Raw genomic sequence first — 27,940 nt, forward strand, 5'->3', positions numbered from 1 at the left:
AAATCCTGCAATGACCACATCAGTCAGCTGCATTTCTTATAGCTTGGAAGGATGAGGAAGGAATGATCCGGAAACAAGGTCTGTCTCACATATCTTTGTCAGTTCAGTACTGAGTATCTAGGTAATGTATTAGCTCCCATCTTAGTTCTCTGGGAAACTATTTTAAATATATGTCTGGGTTTATCATCCCAGGGATGAAGAGTAACTGGAATGGGCTTTACAATATACAGTCTTCTTAGCAGGGTGGTGGTGGCTCATACGTGTAATCCTGGCTTTTCAGGATGGGAGATATGAGGCTTGCAGTTTGAAGCCAGGCCTAGCAAGAAAGGACATGAGACTCTTATCTCCAATTAACCACTCAAAAGACAGACATGGAGCTGTGGCTCAAGTAGGAGATTGCCAGTTTTGAATGAAAAAGGTAGTGAGCAGCACCCAGGCTCTGAGTTCAAAGCCCACTCTGCAAAGTGACCAAAGCATCAATAGCCCTTGTTTCAATGGTTCCTGATTTCCCCCTTGTTACTTTGTTTATGCTTCTTAACACTTCCTGATAAAGCATATTTGATACTTTAGATCATGAAGCGCATTAAATGTTCATATATATATATATATATATATATATATATATATGTTTTTCTTTCCTTTGCTATCTAGCCATTGACAAGTATGTGGGAGATGCCATCATTGTTTTAACCATGGTACAAGTTAGGTAGCTCTATGAGATCAGAATGGAATAGGAGCTTGGCCAGAGGAGAGATTGTCACACATGAGCACAACCTCATCACTGACAGGATATGAATGGCAGTTCAGTTATTGAAGACTCACTCCTCCAGAGGATGGCAGGTAAAATGAAGAAGCAGCATGCCATTTTTTTCTTTCTTCAAACAACATAAATCAATAGCAACTACAAGCATACATATTCTTTGGGAAGTAAATTTAAATTAGAATGAGGCCTGAAAATACCAGACTTGAACAAATTTACTTACATTCTTCCTGAGGCTCAATTTCCTCTTCATGATATGGAAGGATCTGATCACACTAATAATTCCAAATTCTGGGTAGCTAAAGGTATTTAAGGCATGCTTCTGACTTCAGATAAATTCTGGTACCTGTGACATTTTAGAATTGCATGTATACTATTTTCATTCTGGCACTATTTCAAATTTTATTTTTACTAACCTTATATATGCCTTAGAACATGTTAGCACAAAGACTAAGCCACACTAGGCATTAAAACATCACGGAAGCCACATGCAATGACATGTATTCCTGTAATCCCAGTACTTGAGTGGTTTAGGCAGAAGAATATCAAGTATGAAGCCAGCTTAGGCTCTATAAGGAGACTTTGTCTTAAAACAAATCAATTATTGAACAATAAGTAAATGAATAAACAGATAACTGCATTCAAGTACTAAGGTATTTCCTGTTAACTTGATTTTGTCTATATACAAAACTGATTTTCTTTATACTCAAAGCTATGTGCACCTGTGTTTGAGACTGTGGATTGTAAGACAATTGTGATATAAAAACAGCAGAATGTGAGATGCAACATCAGCTACAGTATTTTTTGATGAGAAGGGGGGGGGGGAATCACAGAAAAGAAATGGGAAACAAACAGCACAAATGATCCTGAGCAACAAAGATTTACATTTGAATTACTCATTTTATTGTTCAATTTCACTACACAGCAACAAAAATGCAAAATATACAACCTTCTATGAATATTATCCAATGATGAGAGAAAATAGATCTATTCAAGAATTTGTACCATAAAAATAGTTCGACATTGCTTTTCTTTCTGTGACACTTCATGGTATTTATTCATGTCATTCACTTTTTCTTTGACTTTGGAGTAAAAGAACTGGAAGGTTCTTATGTAAGATCATTTGTACATTAAAATGGTGATACTATTTGTACAGAATATAGAAAAAATTAAGAAAATTAACAAGGATAACATAACTAGTCCAAAAGTAGGAATGACTGTTCAATTTCAATAAATTTATTTCATACCCATTTCTTCTGTGTATTTGCATGTATATTCTGTATGGGTATATGTATTCTTGTACATGGTTGACAGAGGTGATGGGATTTAAACATAAACTGAACGCATATGTAGTTTCATATATTATTTTTTCATTTTACATTATATTACAGATCCACACTTTTAAAAATTCTTCAAAAAAGCTGTTTTTAGTATGGTAACCAAGTAGGCAATCTGCTTTAACACATATGAACACTCCAGTGCAATAATCTCTTGTTTATCATACACATTTAATTTTAAAACTAAGACCAGAATGCAATGTACTGAGACTTTCGTCCTGTCTAAATTATGCTCTACTTTCTCCACAAGGTTTTGTTCCTCATAATAAGTTTTAAGGAGGTACAATGCCACATAAAAATGCAAGACATACCCTTCTAACGAAATGTCAATTCTCTACCTGCTCACCTCTGATATATTTGATATTTATTTTCAGTCAGTCTCAAGGATCAGTCCCATGTCAAATACCTCAATGATAAACCCTGTAATATTGAATTCCAAAACACGTTTTGCAAGATACTTGAAATACAGAATCTCAGTACAGGCATACAATATTGTTGCTGTCATCATCACCACCATCATCATCATCACCATAGCAATTTTTCTATCTCGGTAATAAGTACATTTTCAGAAAGTCAACAGTAGAAGTAGGGATAAATGAAGGGGGAAAAAAACCATGGAAACTCATAATGTTTAAATTAGGACTACATGTATTTCTTGTTTTGGTTCTTCCTAATTTTTAGATCTTTACAAAGACCCAGAACTGAAAGTATAAGAGAGAGAGAGAGAGAGACACAGAGAGAGAAAGAGAGACAGAGAGAGAGAGAGAGAGAGAGAGAGACAGAGAGAGAGAGAAAGAGAGAGAGACCATATCATCTATAGTCAGTAAGATACTTCTGTTCATTATTAGCTCCACACTCCCAACTCACTCATTAAATAAACAAACATACCAGGTTGTGTACTTTATAACTGATAGAAATCATGGACCATTCCTAGAGTTAAGCAGTCTAGAAGCCAAGAAAATACAGTAGATGTAAATAAGTGTGACATATGGGTGAGAGTGTTAAATAACACAGAAATATATGGTGGCTTCAGATACATTATTCTCATTTAGCAGGCAGTAAATATCTCTATGGAGCCTGCTTCGGAGAAGAAGACGGGGATGTTGTTTCTATTTAATAATGCTTAGAGACACAGTGAAAAAGTACCAAATGAGATAAGACATTTAATAATGTGCTAAAAACACTGACATTTGTCAATCCTTCACAAAATGTAACTTACATACAAGGAATCAAGAGCCTATTATGGTTCCCATTTTATAAATAGAAACCAAGGTTTAATTAGCTTCAGCAAGTTGACTATGGTCACAGCTAATAATGATTATCAGAATCTAGACTTAATGATTCTACAATTGGTCTGTAAACCACCTCTCCACACTACATACAAAAAGAGTACCTGAGACAAGACCATAAAATTAAACTCTAACACATTGTGAAGGGTAACATCTGCTTTTAATTTTAGTTGGCAACTTATCTGCTACAATTCAGTCTTTTAAATAGTAGGGCAAAAAAGGGGCAGGTGAGAGACAGTGCTGAAAACATTGCAATGAGAGCAGTTTCTGAGGAGAGGGGACTAGTCCATTAAGAGTAAAGGCACATCTAGCTCTAATGCTAAGCACTTATGTTTAGCTGGGGGTGGAGTGGCATTATTAAGAGGACTTCAAGAAGACAAATGCATGATATTGTTTTATTTATGCTCCATCATAGTTGAATACTCTATTTTATACTCATAGATGATGTTAGTTTGAAAGATAACATGAATTCTAAGTACTGAAGTTTGTCTCCTTCATATACAAGGTGATGTACATAAAATTCATTCCTCATAGGACAGCCAGGAGAACTTAATTATCATGTTAACACATTGTTAAAATTAAAGCAGCATCTAAGAAGACACAGAACTGGAAGCATGACCTCCCACATTCATTAAAAACCATCACAACTCAATATATAGAGTACTTAGGATCACCATTGTTTGTACTGTTTTGAGTTTCTAAAAGGAGTTAAAGGGTGAGAACACAATGAAAGTAGGTGAATATTCCATTAAAGACTGAGCTCATTGAAAAATCAAGTAAAAAATATTTCATTTTAAAGAAAGCAAACAAATACTAGATCCTATGAGGTATCTTGCTCATTTAAAGTCCTGAATGTATTGCATCAGATAATTCCAGTCTCAAGTCTCTTAATCTAAATCCAAGATTCAACAGACAGAAAGCATATTAACCACTTTAGGAAAGGCTGTTTCAAAACATACTGCCTTTTTATTAGCCCATAATATAAAAATTATGGTAATATCTTGAGAAAATTATGGAAACAGACCACATTATTAATTGTATTGCAAATATAATATTTAATTAAATATGTATTACACTAATAGAATTTAGCATCCAGCATGCTGGGTTGGCAGAGGGCGTGGGGTAACATCATGGAGATAAACAATCACTATCAATCCCCTGTGTACAGCAGGCCTCAGTTAAGTCCACTCATCTAGCAACAACATCTATGGTCCACTCTATTGTGTTGAAAATATGTAGGATGAGGGGGAGATATAGAGGCGACCACCACATATTATATTACCCAGCATCCCATTCTACAAGCCCATTTGTCTTATAAAGTGCAGACGCACTTTATAAGTGCGTCTGCACTTTATATGTGAATGTAAGGGAACTCTGGGCCTGGGCAATACCCATTTTTTACTTTTTTGCTCAAAACTGGTGGCTGTATTATTAAAACCACATTTCTACATCCCCATTTGAGCTACAGCTCTACTTCTGGCTTTTTTTTTTTTCAGATTAACTGGAGATAAGTATCATGAATTCCCCTGCCAGGGCTAGCTTTGAACTGAGATCTCTATTTCAGCATTCTGAGTGCCTAGGATTATAGGCTTGAGCCATTTATACCCACCTAAAAGTTCTTTTTAGTTTTTCTTTTTTTTAGGGGGGGGGGATTGTTTTCTTTTTTAATAAGTGTAAGTGAAGTGAGTACTCTTTGGTATACAATATTCAAATATAGTCAGATATTTTAAAATTACTTTGTACATAAACTTCATACACTATTTTTATATTTCAAAACAGACATTGTAATGACTTTCATTAGTTGGACTCTAAATTGTCTCAAAGCTTTCCGGATTCCTTTGTAATGTCAATTAATTCTAGGCATTGTGTACTAATGAGACCTATTTAGTGGCAATTCATAATTTACTATACACATACTGTTCCCTGCAGGGCTTTTTTCTTTCCCATTAAACCATAATCATATCTCATTATCATTGCTTCATGACTGCTTTTTGGTTTAAATGTTGTCATTGGCATTTAGATAAGAAAAAAAAAAAAGGATTCTTCCATAACATGTGTAGAACCTTTATCTCATAAAAATACAAGTCAGAGTATCTCTGAATTAACAACAGTAGAGGCAACTTCAAGCAAAACACCTTATTTCCTACCAAAACAATTTTAAAAAATCATTGAAAGAGGGTCCCAATCCCATCCTTGTTTAAAAAGTTATTACATGTTACTATGAAAATTAAAACAAATCTGCATACAGCTATTGTTAAGTCTGCAGTTACCTTAGACATCATCATTCTACATGCTAGGACAAAGAGATGCTCTCTGAATAGACTCATCTTTTCTTACAAGATGCTGCCATAGACTGTATAGTGCTATTTAAAATTGCTTCTTGCTATAGAGATTCAGATGCACACACGTATATTCACATTTATCAACATAAAAAAATATGTACATACATTTCATATTTAGTAAAATATAGAAATAATCTTGGCAATTTATATATAAATAAGTACATTCTCATGTGCTCCATTTTTCCCCAATGAAATACCCATCGACATATATACTAGAGCTAGCAAGTTTTCAGCCATAAACGGTTTTGAAATTTTCAACTTTAAAACTATACAACTTGGATTTGTAGCCCAGCTGCAAACGGGATATGTATATATAAACTTTTGGACTAAATGAACCCCAAGATTCCAATGCTAGCTCATTCAGAGAATAGGACATTTCTTTTTGTCCCCTCCCTTCTTCACTCATGGGCAATACTGTTAGAATTGTAAGAAAAGCATTTCCACTCTACTGGGCAGAAAGTTATTGCCAAGGGAGTGCCTTGACTCAGGAGAGTTTTGAGAAGGGGAGGAAGAAATAAAAAGGAAAATAACACAAAATGAAATGGGTAGACTTGAGAGTAAAAAATTAAGAAAAAAAGAGGGTTAAGGATTTTAAAAATCCATAATAAAGTCAGGCACCAGTGGATCATCTGAGGATTGAGGTTCAAAGCCAGCCCAGGAAGGAAAGTCTGTGAGACTCTTATCTCCAGTTAACCACCAGAAAACTGGAAGTGGCACTGTGGCTCAAGCACTAAAACACTAGCCTTGACCTGAGGAGCTCAGGGACAGCCCCAGGCCCAAACTTCAAGCCCCACAAACAACAAAAAAAACCCAAAGGCATAATAACATGTTGTCAAAACAAAACAAAACAAGACTAGGCCTTAACTTGTGAAAGAAAAGGCTGAGCATGGTTGGGCATGCTTGGCCAGCTGCTCTTGAGGTTGAGGAAGAGAAAGAGTTTCAGTTCACGCTAGGCCACTTAGTGGAACCCTATCTCAAAAGTAAACAAACAAACAATTAAATGAAATGGATAATAATAAAATGCAAATGAAAAAGATTAAGCTCTGTCATGTTATTCTCTCTTTATTAGGACTCTGAATTCACTAAATGAGTCAGTAGTTCTTTGAAGAATTACAGAAAAAGTTAAGTTTTGCCATGGGATTCATTTATCCCTGTCTGTAACTTAGAAGATAAATTGTAGGGTTCTGAAAGACTATCAGGTGTCTATTAATCAGTTCTCAGTGGAAAAGTTAACCTTTAAAATTTCTGAATTGTTCACAAAATGGTGTTTTCAATCAATATTAACAACTATTGTCCACTTTTAAAAAGAGTAATAGGAATGTTACATGAAGAAATTTTTGGATTGAGCGTATTTATTCTACAGAAGGACCTTGGGTCATCTTTAGCGACTGGTTGATAGAACAGACCTATGACGGAGAAATAAAATGGAGAGTATGAAAAATAAAGATGCAGATATAGAACATTAAAGACAATAAGCAAGTCAGGGAACAGAATATAAAAATGAATAATTCAGATACAGTATGAAGAATGTGTCAAGACACCACATAAAATGCATCATTTTAATCATTTTAATCAAAACTGTCCTTTGTCTAATGGTAGGACCTACACACACACACACACACACACACACGTGTGTGTGTGTGTAGATTTTCTCGAATCTGAAAATGGAAACAGAAGCTTACTTTTTAAAGGAAAAGCCCTCATTATTTATCTTTTCCTGTTAACAGAGAGCCTCTTTGTAAGTTTTTTTTTTTAAATTTTCTTCTTTGTTAGTTTTTAACAGATTAATCACTTTTGCAACCTACGGAAAAGTTATCTGGAAAGCATACCAGGAGGCAAGTGTAAATGACAGTATTACTTTTCCTGTAGCTCAGCTGCCTACAAATTCCCTCTCATACATGACTCAGCATGAGGTAAAAAGAGCTAATGAAAGGGCCACATTTCCTTTAAAAAATTATGAACTTTCTTCTAACATGCCTAGCTGTCAGGGAAAAAAAAAAGCTTGACTTAAAAAATAATGAAGTAGCTCTTCATGAATATTCTCCTCTTGTGTACCTAGAAAGTTCTTCTAAATAATGCTAAAAATAGTATGGTTGCCTGGACCCCACCCAAAGCCTATCATTGGATTAATTAGGGATTTCTATTTTTACTTCCTATATAACAATTGTAGAGTTATGGGGTATGTGGGGGAACAGATAGAAATGTTGATCTGCTAAAACTAAGATTTCAAGAGGGAAGACAGAAAACATACAACTTTTTGGTCAAAAGAAAGGAACATGTCCTAGGGCTTTTATTTCCCATGAAATGCCACTTGATTGGATTGTGTAAATAGATCTCTAGAAGCAGTTCACTTCCTACAGTGACATTACCAAGGCAGGAGGATTTTTATTTTGTCTGCTTCTATCTTCAGAAAGAAAGTTGCAATCACTTTGTTGAAACTCTATGTGTTTGTGAGATGATCACCTTATGAACATTCATCTAATGTTTGCCAACCCTTCATACGTTGCTAGACTGGAATCTTGAAGGTCGTCAAGGTCAATGGTTAATCTCATAAAGGGTAAAGCAATCATGATCTCCAGGCAGAAGTAGACAAAAAGGGCATGAGCACTGACAAAACGGAAAGTGTGGCACAGAATAAGTCCACAAAGAAAGACAGATGCAAAGACTGCATGGGAATCTAAAGTAAATGAGACCACCGTCATTCTTTCAAATATGGCTCATTCATAAGAAAATGGAAAGACTTAGAAAAAAATCACACTAAGTGAAGTGAACCAGACCCAAAGAAACAAACTCTATGGTCCCCCTCATTGGTAAAAATTAGTCTATATGTAGGATAATGCTAGCAGATGACCATAATAGCTCAATAACTATGTACATATGATGACATAAGATGATGCTAAATAAAATGTACTCCAAGTTATGGAGTCAAGTGCTTTCTCATGATGTTAATTTTAACATACTATGTGAAATTATTTCTTTTTTCTTCTGTTCATTTCCCCTATGATTTAGCCCCTGTTGTCACTGTATTTGATTCTGGTACCCTTAGTATTTTATATGTTTTTGTCTGAATCCTGGAAGGGAAGGGGACTATTAAAATGGTCAGACAAAGGGTAAAAGGCAAACCAATGCAACAGCAATACTTACAAGATAATATGTTGTAAACCAATGGGACAACTTGGGTAGGGTGGAATTAGGGAGTGGGGAAGGTGGGAGAAAAATGAGGGAGTGGGTAACAAGTTGGACAAGAAATGTACTCACTATCTAACCTATGTAACTGTAACACATTTGTACTTCTCCTTGTCAATAAAAATTTTTTAAAATAAAGTAAATTAGACTAGAAAAGGTTGCTATACATATTTCCAAGGGACATGGCATTCCTGTTGAGACTGGACAATGAAGGAATGGGGAAGGGGAGGGGACACAATTTACCAGGCAGCCTGATTATGCATATCCGGAGATCTGGGCAAATGCAATGTGTAGCCAGAACACAGGGCACCAAAAGTTCAGTAGTATGAGAATAAACCAGATGAATAAATCTAAACAGGAAGATGCTTGATTATTCCAATTTTACATTTGAGAAAAGAATCAGAACTTTTCCTTGCCTAAACTCATATACTATGCAAAGTTGATTTCAATTCATTTAAATTTGTTTTCAGAACCTCTTTTTTATTTTGATCTCTTTTATTTGTCAGTAAGGTACTGGGGTTTTGAACTCAGGGCCTTCTGCTCTTGTTACTTTTTTTTTTTTTTCTTTGCTCAAAGGCTCCACTCTAACACTAGAGCAACACTTTGACTTCTGGCTTATTGCTGACTCTTACTTGGGAGATACAAAACTCAGATTTGTCTAGTTGGCCTGGCTTTAATTCCAGATCCTCCAATCTCAGCCTCCTGAGTACAGTTAGGATTGCAGGTATGAACCACCAGTACCCCATTCAGAGCCTATTTCCTAATCTCTGTGTTTTATGACTGGGTTATGGAGAGATGCTGCTAGATTGGAATATAGTCAGATACTGTAGGACAAATGTGGTAGATTAACTGAGGTGATAAATTTATTATGGACCATGTGGAGGCTGAGATTTCAATAATATTCAAATACATCTGGACATGAGCAGTTAAAAACATCTAGATCTAAAGCTTAGCATAATATATATTATATATACATACATACATACTATAATATAGAGATACAGAATCATATAACTATATGATAGCCCTGATAGCTGAATCCAGAGGTATTCAGGAGTCTCCAAACCAAATGTGAGAAGTGGAACATGAACAGGACTTAGGAAAAATACCACCTGCCACCCAATCCTAACCGCCCCCCACCACACACACACACTCACTTAAAAGGGAGGATGTAAGGAGATGCTTTAAGTGGAGCTCCCAAGAGGTGGGAATACTAAGTTTCCACAGCTGGCAAGATGGTCAGTATGAGCCACAGGTTTGCACAGTCCAGCCATAAACAGAAACTCTGGTAAAGCCCACTTCATCAAGCGTGGCCTGAAGAATCGAACCACAAACTATAAGTTAGGTAAAGAAAGACAAACTGATGGGGAGAAAGAAAACATGCTCATGGGACTTGCCTGAACTGAATGACCTGGGAAAATAGGGAGAGGGGGTACTTGAAGATACTAACTGAATGGTTAAGGGAACTATCGCTAAGCAGTGAGCAAGTCAGTAGACGGGCCAGTCAGTTGAGTCCAAAAAAAAACACCACCAAGACTAAATTCAGGCAGGAGTGTGTGAACTATTTGCCTTGTGGCAAATAAGTGAAGACCAGGACCAAGAAGAGGGATACCAACACTGTGGACTTGTCAAAGTACTGTTTTAACCTAAAAGCAGAATATAAACATAATACCAAATAGCAGTTCATAGTGAGAATATAAGGGAGAAGGCAGTCAAGTCAGCAGTTTAGACAATTTGAAAGTAACATAAACGACCTACTTGACAGACAATTGCCCATCAATGGTTCCCAGAGCAAGTAGGCAAAGGCTCTGGGATCATAGCTACCCAAAGTAGAATGTCACTCTAATTCAAGTACACACCAAGCTTTGGCTGTGGGGATATTTTGTAGAGGTGATTAAAGTCTATAACTCATCAGCTCACTCTAAAAGGTTATTCTAGATAATCCAAGTGGGCCTGATTTATTCAATTTGAATGGCCTCTAAGGAAGAGCTAAAGATTCTTTAGGGGGAAGAAATTCAGCTTGTGGGTGGCAGCCTCAGACAGTGCCATAAAATTCCAACAATTAACTTCTTAATGTATATCTCTTGCTTGCTCTGGCAAAACTTTCTGCAGGCATCATAAGCCAGGTTAAGCTTTGACATTAGGTAGGGGAAAAAAATAAAAAAAACCACTCATAAGGCAGGCTAATGTTGTTGTAAGAACAATTATGAAAAACACCCTTCTTGGATAAAGACTTCTGCCTTAAACATAACAGTCAGGTTGCCTCTGAAGAACCACAACTTCCACCTATAAGTGAGGAAGTAGAAATACAGCTCTCCAAGAGCCGCTCAATAAGAAGGAATTTCAGAATCTCTCAGATTTAGCTGTCCCACAAGAGAAACAATCACATATAGAAAGTGACTTAGGCATGAGGGACAAGGCAACAAACAGTACAAGAAATGTATCCAATGCCCAACGTATGATACTGTAACCTCTCTGTACGTCAGTTTGATAATAAAAATTTGAGAAAAAAAAAAAAAAAAAGAAAGTGACTTAAAATGTCTGCAGAAACAGTGAGGCAATTAAAGGTAGGAAAATGCATAGATGTGTTGGGTCCTATTCATGTTTTTGGAAATTGGAGTACAAAGAATGGCACTTACTTTCAATAGTATTATTTTCATGGAAAGTGTAAGAAAAGACCATTACCTTCAGGTAAAGTGGCTCGTGATATCTTGGCAACCCTGATTTTGTACACTACTATTTATAATTACAAAAACTAGTTTTAAAATGTCAGCTCTTACCTCACTGTGGTTTGTAAAATATATTGAGACTTAAGTTAGTGTTACAACACCTGTACTAATTGAAAGTGATACATTTCTTTCTTTATTTTGTTCTTATTTGTTTATTTATTTCAGTCTTGGGACTTCAACTCTGGGCCTGGGCACTGAGCTCTTCAGCTCAAGGCTAGTGGTCTACCACTTTGAACCACCACTCCACTTCTGATTTTATGGTGATTAATTGGAGCTCAGAGTCTCATGGACTTTCCTGCCAGGCAAGCTTTGAATCGTGATCCTCAGATCTCAGTCTCAAGAGTAGCTAGGGTGTGAGCCACTGTGGCCTGGCAATTTCTTTTAACTTTAAAAATTTTATTTAAAATTTAAAAACAATTGTTTTGGGCTCTACTGGAGTTTGAAGTCAGAGCCTTGAAGTTGCTATGCAGATACTTGGCCCATGAGCCAAAACTCTAACCCTATTTTTTCCCAGCTGATTATTTTTGATACAGAATCTTTCCTTCTGCTCAGCATTTATCTAGACGATAATCTACTCTTCATCAAACTGGGATGAGACGTACACCACATTCACCCAGCTTCTTCTAATGAGATGTAGTCTCATGAATTTTACTGTCCCTATGGCCTCAAATCTTCTGGATTCTCCCGATCTCACATATCCACATAGTAAGACGCAGGTGTGTACCACCAGTGCCTGGCTTTATCTCACTTCCAAATGTCATTATTTTCATTGTATTTTAATTTGAGCACAGTTTTCTCTTGTGAACACCGAGGCATAATAGATCATATAGACTTTGTGTGTTGGAGCAATCTGAAGCACAGAATACAAAAAATTTTGTTCTTTGTATGACATTACTATTTTATACATGACAGCTCATGTACACAAATGTGTAACATGTCTAGGGGTCACAAACATTGGAAAAAGACTAGGTGTTGCTCACATTTAACCTTTTTGCTCAAGTTTCTTCCAAGGATACACTGATGAGAAGAAGCCTGCAAAACACAGTCACACATAAGCCTCCATATTCTTTGCTTTCTCCATTCTTAGGAAAAGCTCAAAGGACTAAGAATTTGCTTTGACAACTCCAAAGACATTCCTGAAATTCATGTGCAAATGCTGGTCAGCAAAACTTTCTCCATTTCCTCTTTGCTATGAATCATTTGGCAAAGGTTAAGTTTATGTGAATTATCATAAGTTAATTTCTGTTCTCTTTCCTGCCTTTTTGGGTAAGTGATCACTGACTACCAGACATAGGAGGTATATTTCACTGAATGATTTTCAAAAATCAAAACTCCATTTGGGATAGAACTGAGACAGACTTATGATGATTATTTATAACATTAATATCAGCAACACTAAGTCATTAAAATACTCAGAGTGGAGAAAGGGCCTCTACATTTTCCTGAATATATTCCTGTGACTAAATCTGGGCCATGCTAGGCACCAAGGCTGCATTGCCAGAGCACCTGAGGCAGCCTGGTGAGTCAAGGCAAGGGGTGGGGGGATGGGGGGCATAAAAGGAATTCAGAATCATCCAGCAGAAGTCTCAACTAGCAAGTACTAAATGTGGTCTCCTCACTCAGACACATCACATTAAAAAAAAAAAAAAAGAATGAAAGTGAGAGGATAGACTATTAAAATTAGACTCCCTAAAGTGAGAAAAAATATTTCCCTTTAAGGACTCTTACTTAAAAAACTGGGGGCCACATTTACTTAGGACTAAGTTAATGTAATAGCTACAACTAAGAGCACCACATGGGCTGGTGAGGAAATTTTTTTTTTTTCTTAAAGGAGAAAAATGTTTAAAAGAGGTAATCCCAGGGAGGTGAGACAAAAAGCTCTCTGATAGATATTTGGAGAAAAGAGAAACCAAAGTTTGTAGCTTAAGCTCCTGCTGCCCAGAACCCTTGGTTTCAAGGAAGTCAATAAGTCAAGACTTTGCAGAAAAGTGAAAAAGAAAAGGGAAAGGGGAAGGGAAAGAAGCAAAAGGGGAGGAAAGATGAGAGCAGGGAAGAGCATGGTGGGGCAGAGGGTGGAGGTGGCAGATGGACCATGGATGGGGAAAAGAAAGGATGAGACAAGGGGAGAGGAGGGATAGGAGAAGGCAAGGTGGAACAGGGGGAGAGGGAAAAGAAGTCGGGGAGGGGGAAGGAAAATGCAGAGAAGGAAGTGAAAGGCGCCATATTGTCATTCAACTTGAAAATGGATAATGACAACCACCAGATTTGTGTTCACATTTACTGTTTTCTCTCATAAGATTCAAGGGGAAGGGAAAGTCTCTCCATATTATTGAAAAGTTTGTGAAAGATGCTGGGTAATGACTTTATACAAAGAAAGAAAAATAAAAGAAATAGAGGGAGGAGGGAAGGAAAAGGAAGGAAAGGGAGGTAAGGAGAGATGAGGAGAGGACAGTAATTAGGTCTTTGGCAGTTTTCTCTTACAAAGGATGTTAGGACTCAGGCACTCCTTGTGTTGTTTGCTTAGCAAGTGTCACTAGGTGAGCAGATTTTTCCACCAGGTCCTCTACCACATGCTGTGGCCTTGGAATAGGCTCAAAGCAATAGTCAAATGGACTGAAACTTACAAAACTGTGAGCTAAAACTTACCCCCTTAATATTCATTATTGCTGATATTTAGTCACAGTAATCAAGTATATATCAATACATATTACATATGCATTCATAAACATTTAATGTAAATTATAATATTGTATATAGAGAAAGAGAAAAATTGTATATTGTAGGAACTTTAGGATATGTAGAAAAGTATAATAAAAGTCTATCTCCCTAAATCTCAGAAATAAATGCATCTTTTTGGATTTTAACAAATATGCATGAGTTCATGAGTGTAAAAATATATGTACAATTCAGACATTATACAGATTTATATCTAAGAGAAAAATATATTGGATTTGGAAGAAACTATAGTGTTATTTCAGTTAGGAGAAAATAAGATGAGAAAATTTTGGTATTGTTAAGGAAATAAAAACAGAATTACGATTTTTAAATTCAAGACCCTACAGCTACACAGGAGGAATTAAGAGAAAAGAAAAAGTTCCAGATTGAATCTTATACATTATAAAGCTTAAGGATAGGAGAAGAGAATGTGAGAGATAGTTAGAAAGCCTTAAGACTAATACTAAAGATTATCTCTTTGTAATTTATGAAATAATTCCAGTCATTTCTTTACAACTCCGCATCATTCCCAATAATATTACAGCTCCATTTTCCCAGTAGGTAATAAGGCTCCAAGAGAACGACACCAATTACAGTCTCTAAGCTAGCAATTGGCAGAGCCAGAACTTGAATTAATACCTTATATTTACTCATTTCTGGGCCAATCTCGGAGACTAAACAGAGGGAAGGCTTCTTCTGAGATATGTCCCCGACGTAGCCCTGAATATCTTAAAATATTTTATAAGTGGCGGAGCTAATGTATAATGTTTCTGAAGGAATACAATGTTCCCATTGTGAAACACCTGGTTTTCAAGACTTAAATGACACCAACGTTAACCATGGACACATCACCTCCTAGGCAACCTTAAGATGTAGCCTCCTTTTTGTTCCCTCATAACAATCATTTTACACAGGAGATGGTCAAAATATTTTTCAATGACTGTAATAGTTCTCATATTAGAACTACAAGAATTTAGATTCAGTGATTTTTAGTCTTTTCCCTCCCCCATTCCTGAGCTGTAGAAATCAGATATGGATTTAAAGACATTGAATAACACTGGAAGAATCTTCTCTTCCAAATGAATCACTAAAACACCCTGAAGAATAGTAAGCCATTGCTTCTATCTTTACTTCTTCTATAAATTGGTCGAACCTGATGAATATAACAGAGATAACATATGTTACACCAGACACAGTACCTGTAAAACAAAAGGAAGTAATCAACATTTTACCAGTCTACCATTTTTCTATCTCCTGAGTGAGCTAACAGCCCACTCCCATGGAATGAATCTTCTTGCCTTCAAGCTGGTGCCGCTAAACATACACTGGCTATACTCATCTGCTTAACTTCTATGTCTGTAAAGGAAACTCAGTACAAGTAGTAACCAAAAGCAACTCTTGTCTCATCAGAAGTCTTAAGTATGTAACTCTATGGAAGAACTATAGCCTTTGAAATCAATGAACTGATATGAAAGAACACCCAATTAGTGGTAGGCTCAGCAATTCAGAGCAAGGCTCCGAACCAGCAGGCCTATGTAGGAAATGGAGCAACCCAGAGAAAAGGAAGAAGCCAAATGAGAATCTTTCCACATGCTTGCAACTTCAGCAACTTCAGCTACTCCTAAAAGCTCATCTTCTAACAAGATGATCCCAGTTTGGACCCCAAGCTCAATCAATCAAACAGGCATGTTTGTTTCATTTGGTAGAATAAATGAGAGTGATCCTACATCCTGAGGCACAGGAGACAACCCATTTCTCAGCATCTCTCAATCAAAATAAAAATAAAAACCAAACACAAAACAAAACACATCAGCAGCAATACTAATAAAACCCAAGTGACAGTGCTATAAAGGGATCGCCATTCAAGCTAGTGTGTTTCTAAGGAAACCATGTTCTTAACCACAGATAAAATCCACCTAGGAGCACACACACTAAGGCTAGAGGATGAGTCAGTATCAAAAGAAAGATCAAGAATTGAGAGTGATTAGAAAGGATAAAATAATGGCATTCGCTGGAAAATGGATGGAACTACAACAAATCATGCTGAGTGAGACAATCCAAGAAGAGAGAGACAAAGGGCATATGGTCTCGCTGATATGCAGGTGTTAGAATTAAAATGCAGAGAGATATAATAAAGTCAACAGGTCTCTCAAGATACCAAAATACAGTAAAAAGAAAAGAGGACACAGAATGAATGGAAAGTATGTGAGAATAGTAATAACAATAATAACAGTAATAATAATATAGCAGAGGAGACCATCGCTACATTGGACACTGATGAAAGGGAACTAAGCAACTCATGCGTGGGAATGGGAAGGAAGGAATGAGTGAAGGACGGAACAGGTGTGGCTAAACAAGGAATGTAATGTACATAATCATCTGAAATGGAGAAAATGATTTTATTGTTAAAGTTCATAGACTTCACAAGCTATGTAGAGTACAATGACAATTTTCATCATTGTGAAAGTTAAAATGTATACTGTGAAATATATGTAATAACAAACCCAATTAAAAAATTAAAAGAATTAAGGCTGAAGGGAGTTGTTTCAAAACCCTATTACTTATTGACAATAAGATTCAAAAATCCCATCTCAGCCATGTCCTAAATGTGTAATTTCAGAAAAAAGTAAGAAAACATTTAACTTCTCAAAAACGTGTGCCTTCGTTTATAAAATAAACATAATATAGTACCTGTCTCTACAGTGGTACAGTCTGACTAAATGTGAAGAACATATTTTAAACGTCCAACTGTAAACAATGTCTTGGGGTCTAGGTCCTTAGAAGCTGGGGACATGAGAAAAATGTGTTTTGTTTGCTCTTCAAGTTTGTAACTCTGGAGGATTTGTAACTTTTGCAGTGCCCAAAAGCTTCTGAGAAGAGCCCGAATGGCTTTCAAAGCTGTTCTGTGCTACAGTGGTGCTCTTGTTATGACTGAGCCCACAACCCAGGCTGCTGGAAGAGGCTGCCTATCAGAGGCAGTTCAGCCAGGTTTAATTGAGGAGGACCATGGCTTTTCAGGCCACAAATTAAGGATGGGGAAACCATCCTTGCTTAGGGTGTAACAGCTAACTGGAATATTTCATGGCCATAAATACAGCAGGTCTATTTAGCATTGTTTTTTTTTCTCCCTCAAGGGGAAAAATATATTGCAAAAGTAGCTTTTATGAATTCATGGGAAAGTTTCTTCTTTGACCAAAAAGAGAACTAGCCAAGTATAATAGATGATAGATGACTATAATCGTAGCTACTCTGAACGTGAAAGGAAGAGGGGTTGTGATTCAATGCTGCCCAGAAAAAAAAGTGGCCCGATAACATATATATGGCTCAAGTGGTTTAGTGCTTGCCCAAGGCTAAGGCCCTGAGTTCAAGCACCAAGAGTGAAAAAGAAAGGACATGGGGGAAATGAGTTCCCTAAATTAGTTTTTAAGTGGAGATGTTTTTGTTATGTCTATTATTTTAGGAATGGTATCTGAAGCAGAGTAAGTGTTACCACACCATGAATTAAGGTGGCAAAGGAGACTCAAGACAGATATATACCTGTGCTCATACTTACAAAATTTTCTGCCATCAGCAAAGCAGTAAGGAAGATAAAGTTTGAGAGGAAGTACATGCATGCACATAAAAGTTTCTGTTGTCCTAAGATTAAATGCTGAGGCAGGAAGAGATACTATTCTTGAATCAAGTGAGAAAAGATGGTAAAGTGCGATATTAAAATGCAGCACACTGGAATAAGTTTGCCTCTATAAAAACTGTTATGTTCTGTATGTGATTTAAATTAATGCCTATATTTGTGGGAGATAAAATTAAAATGAAGATAAATGCTGCCAGCATATACCGTGTTTGCTGGAGCAATAAATAACGCAGTGAAAGGTATTTTACATTTCAGTCACATCTCTCCAGACAGGGAGCTCAAAGCACTTGAGGAACATTTGTTAATTAAACGCTATAATAGATTCGGGAGGCACCCAGATGGTTCTTACATGTGTCTTTCAAAAAGAGACAGGGAGGTAAAGTGACCCAGGCACCTTTGCATGCTTTTAGGATGCCCAGGGTGCCGAGAGCTTGCTTCTGTCTAATTTGAGTGTTTCTCTCCTGACTGTTGGGCCTATAGGGACAGCTGCCTCATAGAAGTCTCCTAGCATATCTCAGGTGTTTGTGTACTGACTACTCCAACAGCAGGCAAGACTAGTTTTATCTTGGGAAAAGGAAAAGTGTGTGTGTGTGTGTGTGTGTGTGTGTGTGTGTGTGTGTGTGTGTGTGTGTTGTCAAACTAATGGCCTGAGTATGTTCCCTTAGTTTTTTCACTCAAGGCTGTTGCTTTATCACTTGAGCCTCACCTCCATTTTCAGCTTTTTGGTAGTTAATTGCTGATGACAGTCTCATGAAATTTTCTACCTGGACTGGATCTGAACCTCAGTCCTCAGAAGTCAGCCTCCTGAAAAGTTAGAATTATAGACATGGCAAAAGGGTAATAATTTTGATTCACATTAAGAATATATGTTTTTCTCATTTCAAGACTTCTGTTACAAAAGTGCATTTTATCACTTAACCTTAATTGGTATACACTATTGCTAGTAGAAGCTCTGCAATCTTGTTCTGCACATGACATTTGACACCACCTAGAATGCTAGCAGCTTCCTTTTTAGCCTCACAGCAGCACAAATCCAAGGAAGGAGGTAATCAAATTCTTCTTTATAAACAGCTAAGTTAAACTAAACAAGATAGAGCAGACACTGATATTTATGCATTGGCCATTAATAAATATAGTTTTCATACTCTTCCACTTTCACATATACTTTAAAAAAATACCAAAATAAGCCAGGCACTGGTGGCTGAAGCCTATAATCCTAGCTACTCAGGAGGTTGATTGAGGTCGGAGGATTCCAGTTCAATGGCAGTCCTGACCTTTAGGTCTGTGAGACTCTGATCTCTAATTATTTAACCAGCAAAAAAAGACAGAAATGGAGTTCAAGTGGTAGAGCACTAGCCTTCAGTGGAAAATCTCCCAGACAGGGCCCCAGGCTGTGAGTTCAAGTCTGCGTAGCACAGAAATTTGTGTAAACACACACACTTTACCAAAACAGAAAGTTTAAGTGAAAGGAGGAAATATCCATGGAATTTCTGTAAGCCTTATCTAGACAAGCCTCTACACTGAGTGACCAGTTAAGTCACTATCTTGCCCAGGAGAAGACTCCTAGTTTCTGAGGATGCAGTGGCAAAACAAAAAGTCAGTCACCCGTTTGAAGGTCATTTTAAGCTAATCTGGGCAGAATTTGAGGAAATGTTAGAAATCACGTAATTCCTCCCCTCTCACCCCCCACCCCCACCCAATAGAATGGTCAACTAAATGTATCTTTTTCCAGTGCAAGTGATTAAACCCTAGACCTTGGGAATGCATGTCTATAGAATATCATTAGAGGCACACAACTTTGCAGCAGATGCAGTATCCCTGCTCTGCCTCTTCTCTGCAGGTTTGATGGCTTCTTTGGGCTATGGTTTCTCTTCTCATCATGACAGTGATCATACTTATGTCATGTCACCGGGACTATAGGCAACCACAAAGCATTTACTGTTAATCTTAGTACACGGGAAACACTCTATACCTGATAGCTATTATTAGTATAACCACACATTTTGTGGTATTTCATTGATACTGCTCTCCAAATATTTCCAGCTCTCTCTGCTTCTTGGCACTTACATGTTTAGCGGGAGCCATGTGAATAATTATAACCAATGTTTTGTGAGCAAGTGACATGGGTTACATCTAGGGCAGGACAAGTAGTTCTATGTCCTCAGTGAGCTTTTATGATGGAGATGGCAATGGTGATTATTCCATGTACCTAAAAAGGACTCCACCTGAACTTATGATGAAATAGCACAAGTAAGAAAAAAACTCTTGTTCTAAGTACAGAGAATTAGACAGTATTTGTTTCTATCGTATTACCTGGACTATTCTGACTGATGTTTCCTAGTTCAGTTTTATACCATGATTTCCCTTCTATCATTCAATTTAATCTTCATAATCTAGAGAAAAAGGCAGGAAATACATATTTAGTAGACATGAATTTCAGATCACTTATTGAATGAACATTAGGTAAGTTGTATTGATATATTTGCAAGCTAGCTTTTTTAGATTTTTGTCAAATCCAAAATATTTTTTCAGTGCACTGTGCTCAGATGCAAAGGCTCTTCAGATATAACTCTGATAATGTAATTACTAACATGAGCCTTTAACCAAATATTAATAAGAAAACCAACATTTCCTGAATGTTTATAATAGCATCCCACTGGCGTTAACATGCCATTGATATTAAAATGTCTCACTGGCTCTACACTACTAGAAACAAACATGACTGCCATTTAAATCATGGCATTAAAAAATTATTACAATGGTATAAACTTGTTGAAAGACAAGTGCATTAACTTGTATGTGATTCCTCTGAAGATCAAGAAAAATGTATGTGAGAATCAAAGTGAAGCATTCTTAGCATTCCTAAAGTCCTTTCATATTTATAGTTCAGTATTTGAATCAATTTTAAACTAAAAATCACGGCAGTGCTATGTTTTCTGCCATAATTCTGTCTACTTGGCTAGGATGAATGATAACTAAAGTAGGTCTATTATCGTCATCAAGATTTTCCTTCACGGTCATTAGCCAGAAATATAAACTATGTAAATAGAGATGTGTTATAGAATTGATGAAATACAAGACTGTCAGAAATTCGGTGTTTTATAGCTCCAAGTATCTCACTGATTTCCTCCTCACAATGGTCTGAGATTGGCAGTATACTCATATAACCTGTATTTTTATATCTTTTATGAAGTCAATCACTTGCTGACTGTGACAGAGTTGGCAATGGAGGACACAGAGAATTCGGCATGTGCCATGTTGATAGTACCTACACTTAGCAATTACGATGCATGGCTTCTTACAAGAGAAATCAACCAAGCTGTTTATTCTTTTGCCCTCTACTCTTTAGTGGTGCTAACAAAATAATTAAAAACTCAAAGGAAAATGTTAACTCAGGTAAATCAAGTTTTGAAAAGATTTGCTTACAATTCATTTACAAATAATGGTGTAGTACTTATATAACGAATATACATTTCGAATATCAATATATACCTAATAGTCATACATGTGGTCAATTTTAAACCACACTTTTTTTGCATTTTTAAGAGTGGTGCCAATGTTTGCACATGAACCTTATCTTTGGAAAGGAAAAAAAAAACCCGAATACTATTAAACATTTGAAGGCCAAAGTGGGGTTGATCCCCTTAGAACCATGCAATTATGCAATTAGACTTCATCTGTGCCCAGGGGTAGAGGTGAGGAAGATACCTGACAATAGATATAAAAAACATTTTTTTCTTTAGCATTTCTTTATTTCCTCTCCTTTTTAAAGGACAGTTAGCACAACTGAACAATTACTTAGGAGGTAAAATATAAAGCTTCAAATACAGCGCTTTATTCACTTATCAAATGAGCATAATAATTTGCTATAATTCTCCCTCCTGATTATATACAGTAGCAATTTCACTCTCTAAATAATATCTTACACTGATTTTTTTTTTAGAAGTTAGTTAAATTGCTTAGGAGGAGAATATTAGGCTCAATTTCTTTGAAGGGTAATATAGTGGGAGTGACTGTATAATTATCTCTACCGGGCTTTCACCCACCACACAATGTCGTCTATGATATCTATTGCTTTCCTGTTGAGAACTCCAGCTAAATCCTCCTAACTAGCATGCAGGAAAATGAGGCAGGCAGATTTTATTTTTAACTTGGGACTGAGAGTATAGGAAAAAAGAAATACTAAGATTGATTGGATCTCTTGCATTTGCAATTTTTATTTTAAGACAGTTCAGATACTTGGGGTACAAAGTAGGTTCGGTAATTCAGGCACTGCATAAAGTAACTTGTGGAGAAGACTGCTGTCTGGCACGCAATACCTATGACCAATTGTCCATCAGCTAACTCTCCTCCACAGCTCAGCTTCTTTACACTGCCAATTACTACTCTATTATAGATGCAGAACCATATTTTATTTTAAATTAATTAGATTCTATTTTTAGGATTCCAAGCATTCCATGTACTTCCCATATATTATATTTTTAAAAATAGACAACAATCCAATGTCTTATGGCAAAAAGCCATTCAGTACAGGATTACAGCAATAGAAATTCTCTTCTCCAATGATGCTCAATAATATGTCTATTTATATATCTAACTCACCTACAAGAAAAGCAGAAAACCCAAGGAAGGGCCTGGGGCAATTTTTTTATTCAAGTTTGTGCGACCAATGACTGACATAGACATGGGGCCTCATATTGTTATCTTTTTCTGCCCTAAATTATGAACTGAGTATTCTAGTTTCATGGTCAAGATAGAAATTAAAAATTCATAGAAACTATGTTATTCTCTTGAATTAGACTACTACTATTACTAAGAAACAAACACATTAAAATAAGCTCATCCTTTATTGAAAACCACCACTAATGGTAACTCACAGTTGTCTAGGTGTGGTGGAACAATGAGGAGCAAACAAAAGTCAGTTTTGTCAATGTTTTAATTTTGTTAATGTTTTAGGTAATGACTGCATGACTCTATAATACAGAACAAATCATTGAATCATAAAATGCAAGGAAAAAGAAGTGTAACATCCACCTTCACTAATATATGGTCGATATTTTCAATTATGCCTACAAGATGTCAATTCATATATTTAGATTTTAGAGTCATATACTGCCCCAACTCACAGACCGAATCACTGCACTCACAACTCTAGTAAGCTACACCTCTCTGGGCCACAGTTTCTTTCACATTAAAATTTGACAGTCACCTCACTGGATTATTATGAAAGCCAAGTAAAACTAATACATGCAGTGTTACAGTCTATTCTCAATAAATGTTACCTAGTTATGGAGTATTTTGATTCATTTTAATGTATTGATACTAGAAATACTTGTTTATTGAAAAAGGTTTAATTGGCAGAATTCTACCAAAAAAATCTTACCCAGATAAGCAATTTCCTTCACAGTACAGATAATATACAACAAGATTGCATTCACAATCAAGGGTCTCTACAATGCAGGTACATTCAGTTACCCTTCTTCTCAAGAATTCTTTTCTGCTCACAAACTTTCATTGTCCCCATCTGCTAGTCTGTGTCTCCTCTTCCCTCAGCTGCAGACACAACTTGAACACTATCAAGTCATTGTGCTACACTGAATGCATTTATAATTTGTCCTTCCTCTTGTTACCCATGTATTCTTTCAACTCTCTTCTTTCAATATTCCTCCTTCTACTTACACCATTGTTCAAATGCCTCGAATTCCAAACTCCAAACACCATTCCTTAATTTACATCTTCCCCTTACAATCCTTTATCCCTGGACTGACCATGGCTTTAACTTTATGACTCTATTCCAATATCACATCTTATAGTTGGCCCCTTCCTTCTTTATGACCTCATAGTAAGACATACCAATCTCTATGGAAGGACACTGGAACATATTCTCCACCCTTCATAATCAGCAGCCATTCTTATCCCATATGTTGCCATGTCCCATAGTAAGCCTCCATGCATGGCCCATATCTCAATTATGATTGACCGCCCATTCTTTCTCCGCCCCCGCCCCGCTCCCCGCCCCCCAGCAAAGAAACTCTTCCTTCTGTTTGTCCACTTGACAATCTTTAAAACCCTTACATGTGTCTCTGAAGTCTATTTACAAATGAAAAGGCATCAAGGTTCTAAGACAAAACACAATTTAGCCTCCTATAAGGATACTAGATCTAAGTAACACCCTCTTGGCATCCTGATAGAAGTAACAGAAGATAGGGACTTTCTGAGAACTCTAAAGGTGATAAAGGACACTCTTTGGCTTGCAAATATGTTATGAGTTGTTGGGCTCCAGGAAGCTCGATTCCTCTAGATAATTGGGGTCCTCCTGGCTCCTGATTGCTCTCCTGGATACTTGGCTTTGACTATGTATAAGACCTTTATTAGGAATAAGTATCATAATCTAGCTTGCTTCATTTTATGTATAACACTTTCTTGGTCTGCAAATAAATAGATTTTCAGCCTTTTTTAAAAAATGATTATATTAAACAGGTGTTGATATGCATGAGAAGAAAATAAACTCTTGGCTAGACATTTCTAAATAGATCATGGCAAGAGGACTAATACTAAGAATCACAAAGTAGTTCACCAGTAATTTACTTTTTATTAATACCTTTAAGTAATTGTACAAAGGATTTACCACTGAAAGCAGTTTATGAATATAATGTATCTTGATCAATGTCACTCCTTTCAACATTCTCACTCATACCTCCTAACCTACCCCTTTCCTCAATTTTGTTTTAACTTTATAGAAAATACATTGAATTTAAGACTACACTTTTCCCACCCACCTCCCTTCTCTTTTTCATTCATCTACCAATGTCCTCTTAGCAGCCACCACCCCCTTGATTCTTATTTTGTTGTGCTTTGCCTTTACCTTTCTGTGGGATTATACTGAGTTCTCCCTTGATTCTCGGTTAATACATTTGTAATCACTTGCACAGCTCCCAACATAGGTGATTCTAGCTTCTATATATGAGGGAAATCATGAAAGCTTTGAATCTCTGGGACTGAGTTAATTTAACATACCTTTTTCCTGTCTTTCCATTTCTTCATAATTGGTACCATATCATTTCTAATGGATGAATAAAATTCCCTTGTGTATATACATTACATTCTCTTGATCCACTTAACCAATGATGGACATCAGGCTGATTCCATACCTTGCGTACGGTGAATAGTGCTACAGTTGTAGAAAACAGTTGTTAGCTTTACTATATCCTAGCTTGTAGTATTCTGGATAAATGCCCAATTTTGTCATTGCTGCATCATAAGGTAGTTCAATGTTTAGTTTTTTTGAGGAACCTCTATACTGCTTTCCAAGGGAGCTGAACAAGCTTACATTCCTACCAACAGTGTATAATTGTTCTCGTTCAACAACATTCTTGCCAGCATCTGCTTATTTTGTTGATAAAGGACATTCTAACTGGTTGAGGTGTAATCTCAATGTTGTTTTGATTGCATCTCCTTTATGGCCAGAGATGTTGTGCATGTCTTCATGATTTATTTGATGCAAAATATGATGAGTTATCGTAAGTGAATATCATTTCAGGATCAATAATACTCGAAATAGCCACTGCAGAATTTAAATTTTTTTAAATTGTAAGTATGTAACTCAACTAGATATCACCCGCACAATATGAAACTAGAAAAAATCTTTAAAAACTAGAGAAAATCTTACAATTTATATCTTTGCTTGTCAGTGTCCTCATTTGGTTGGCGTCACTCTATTGAATGTATGAAATTGTTATTGTCTACTATCTGAATCCTAAAGTTACAGGTGTCTTGTTTCTCTCTCCTAGGAGCACAGACATCTATTCCCCTGGCTCATTCCAGTTTCTAAAGAAAACCAACCCCATTCCTACATTGGAGTACATTCAAATTCTCAACTAGTCTTTGAGCTAGGCTTTCATTTCAGAAGTTAATTATTTAGGAAACTTTGAGTAACTTTGGTGAGCATCATTCCAGATACCCCCTCTACAAATTTTATTTTACTATTTACTTATTTTATCAACTTAGTATTTGTCTTTTTATTTTACTATTTACTTACTTTATCAACTTAGTATTTGTCTTGTTTTTTTCATACTTAATGTCTATGCCTTTATGTTTCCTAAATCTTTGCTCCATTAAGGTCAGTTCACTAAAGAAGTTTGCATGCCTGAGTTATTGCATCATTTTTAATATACAGAGACCATGCAACATAAAAGAACTAAAAAAACAAAACATCCTAAGTTTATAACATAGGTCCTTCAGTTGTATATTATCTGCTAAGTTTTAGAAGTCTACAAACTCAAGTCAAGTGCAGTAATAGTAAGTATATCTGCTTCCTCCTAGTGCAGAATACCAAGAGGGTAAGAGTAAATGCTCTATAAACTGTAACTACAGTGCTCAGCCAACAGTAGCAGTAACATCCTCTAAAAATACTCTTTTCTAAGATAAGTTCTGTTCCAAGTAATTTACACAGTCAATGTAATAACTTTGATCAAGAATTCCATCTTTTTTTACCATTAAAAAGTAAATACCTACAGAGAGTTAATCTGTGTTATAATGGTTTCTTTGATGAGCTATAGGATAAAACTCAATCTCAAAAAAAAAACTGTGGAAAGAGATTCTTCATAGAATAGAAATTATACCATATTGTACCTTCACCACTCCTAATAATTCTGAAATTGGTCATAACCCTACCCTCAACTAAAAAATGTGGAAATTGAGGCATAAATAATAATGTTAACTTGTTTAATCCTATATTGAAAGCTTTTATGATGATGAGAAAAATTTAACAGGAACTGATAAAGCTTTTCAAGTTCAACTCTCAAGAGAACTCTTGGTTCTCTGAATGACAAAATTCAAACAAGAAGTTTGCCTCATTGAAGTTTATGGTATTCACATATGGTAACAAATTATGGATATAAATGATAGAAGTTTTAAGCAATAAGCATCAAGATTTTATAATTTGCATCTGGCTGACATTTATTGTTATTGTTTTGTTTTTTGCCAGTCCTGGGACTTGAACTCAGGGCCTGAGCACTGCCTCTGGCTCCTTTTTGCTCAAGACTAGCACTCTACTACTTGAGCCACAGAGCCACTTCTGGCTTTTTCTATATATGTGGTGCTGAGGAATCGAACTCAGGGCTTCATATATAGGAGGCAAGCACTTTACCTCTAGGTCACATTCCCAGCCCCTGGTTGGCATTTATATAACTCAATTTTACAAATCCAATTTTTACTAATTTAGATTTGCCCTCCAGTTTCTCTAATCCTTTCATTTATATGTTTTTGTACTCAGGAAGATGACTGTGTTTAGATTGCCATTCTTTCTCCAGCGTTCTTTAAGCCTTGCTATCTCAGTTTTAAGGCTTATGACACTCACTCATGTTCCACAGTTCTTTATGTGAAAGACATGACTGAAGCATACATCCTTGTTAGCATTCCAAATATGTTAAGTGGTAGTTTTGGTGTACTTTGTGTAGGGCAAAAGTATGGCTTTTTGAACTAGGTAGGAATATCCAGACATATGCTCTATATGTTGGGAGGAAGGATATGGGAATAGGATCAAAAGCAACACAGAAAACACATTAAAAGATGTGATGGTGATTTGACGAAGATTTTATAATTCAGTAGACAGCTGTAAGGTGGTGTGAAAGAAATAATAAAGACAGAATTACTATATAAAGGTTGTTAATCCACATTCCATGAAATAAAAATACCCATGAATCAACTACGTATAACTTTAATTTTTGCATACTCGGGTTATTCTGAAATCTCTTTGTTTTTTGTTTTTGTTTTTGTTTTGCTCTAGGTAACATGATAAATTCCCACACCTTACTGTTTCTTCGTGGCAAGAACAACTTGTATTTCCCGAAAAAGTCATTGGTCTACGCCAAACGTTCAAAAGTTCCTCAATGGAGGAACATTTTAATATTAAATGTTCGTACTTATTATCTTGAACCATAGTAAAAATTC

At 36.3% G+C, this 27,940-nt stretch overlaps 1 protein-coding gene and 1 long non-coding RNA gene across 9 annotated transcripts in view; one reads left to right on the forward strand and one right to left on the reverse strand.

The window, feature by feature from the left end:
- The window catches only part of LOC125351882 (LIM domain containing preferred translocation partner in lipoma), a 645,466-nt gene that overhangs the window by 265,436 nt on the left and 352,090 nt on the right, over positions 1–27,940 (reverse strand). The gene's annotated exons all lie outside the window — the stretch shown is intronic.
- On the forward strand, positions 5,893–20,808 carry LOC125351885. The gene is made up of 3 exons (XR_007211041.1): positions 5,893–6,348; positions 11,862–11,863; positions 19,197–20,808. It is a non-coding gene; the product is annotated as an uncharacterized LOC125351885 (long non-coding RNA).

Source organism: Perognathus longimembris, chromosome 5 (genome assembly GCF_023159225.1).
Source record: "Perognathus longimembris pacificus isolate PPM17 chromosome 5, ASM2315922v1, whole genome shotgun sequence".
NCBI classification, from domain to species: Eukaryota; Metazoa; Chordata; class Mammalia; order Rodentia; family Heteromyidae; genus Perognathus; species Perognathus longimembris.